Here is a 1,027-nt window from a genome sequence, read left to right as displayed (position 1 = left end):
TTCTTACTGCTGATTTCTAGGATCTCTCTTCATGCGTGTCATACTTTGTTCAAGCCGCCTAGTGTGAGCTGTATGACTCTTAATTTGTCCCATGCATATGACCACATTCCGCAGTGGTGCACAGGCCCTGTCACCCACGCGATGCTCTGATGCACACATGAGTCAACTCCCTGCATTTTTAGAATGTGTTGAAGCTTTACTTAACGTTCGTAACCTACAGTTTCTGCAGGCGTTGCTACAAGTAGCCAAAAATGGCGTTTGAAAGGTTTAAAATGCTGTCATTTCTGGCTGGTAGGCACTGCTTGATGTGAGCTACGCCTTGCCTATTCCATATTGGGTGTGTCATCCCCACTAGACCTTCCGATTCTGCCACCTAACCATTAATGCCTGAGTATCTACATGAAAGACATAAAACATTTACCTGCTCAAGCCACTGTGAGTTCGATAAGAGACCAAGTAATTCCCAGACTACAGCACTACTACAATGCACATTACTGGCATGGATTTGTGTGTGTGTGTGTGCCAGTGTCAATGCATATTGCTTTAAATGTAGCCCTGCCCTGGAATCTTTGGTGGTGTTTTTAAGGGAGTAGGTTTTGGGGCAAGGTGTTTCAGCCACTGGGACTGACCTATGGAAATTCAATACCTTGAAATGCCTCATTCAGAAGTATGCTTTTGCTGTGTCATCCTTGGGCAAGGGCCATGCTACTCCTCTTTGTATCGTTCCGACTTTAACAGATGGTATTCTTAAAGGAGGCGACTCTGTGACCCCACACTTGTTGTTGCTTGGCAAAGAAACACTCCCTCAATCACTAGTTGGTTGAAAATAAGTGAACCGCATAGTGTTTGGAAACAACAGGCACACAGCCCGCATCCATTAAATTTAACTAGCAAAATGTGAGCTTCAAAAGCATTACCATTCCACGCGACAGCTTAGGTACGATTACAGACACTAATGCTTAGTCTGAGCCTGGTGGTTTGTCTTCTGGCTGTTTTGGGTGTGTTAGTACTCGTAAGGGACTGCCAC

The 1,027-nt window shown here is 45.0% G+C and overlaps 1 non-coding gene across 1 annotated transcript; it reads right to left on the bottom strand.

Annotated features, from left to right (window-relative positions):
• Positions 1-650: 650 nt before the first annotated feature.
• On the bottom strand, positions 651-758 carry LOC113146728. Its single transcript, XR_003297359.1, has one exon. It is a non-coding gene; the product is annotated as a U6 spliceosomal RNA (small nuclear RNA).
• Positions 759-1,027: the final 269 nt, after the last annotated feature.

This window comes from Cyclospora cayetanensis, unplaced genomic scaffold (genome assembly GCF_002999335.1).
Source record: "Cyclospora cayetanensis isolate NF1_C8 unplaced genomic scaffold, CcayRef3 CcayRef3_contig_53, whole genome shotgun sequence".
Lineage (NCBI taxonomy): Eukaryota > Apicomplexa > Conoidasida > Eucoccidiorida > Eimeriidae > Cyclospora > Cyclospora cayetanensis.
Note: the sequence above shows the minus strand (reverse complement) of the source record. Positions and strands in the feature narration are given on the sequence as shown.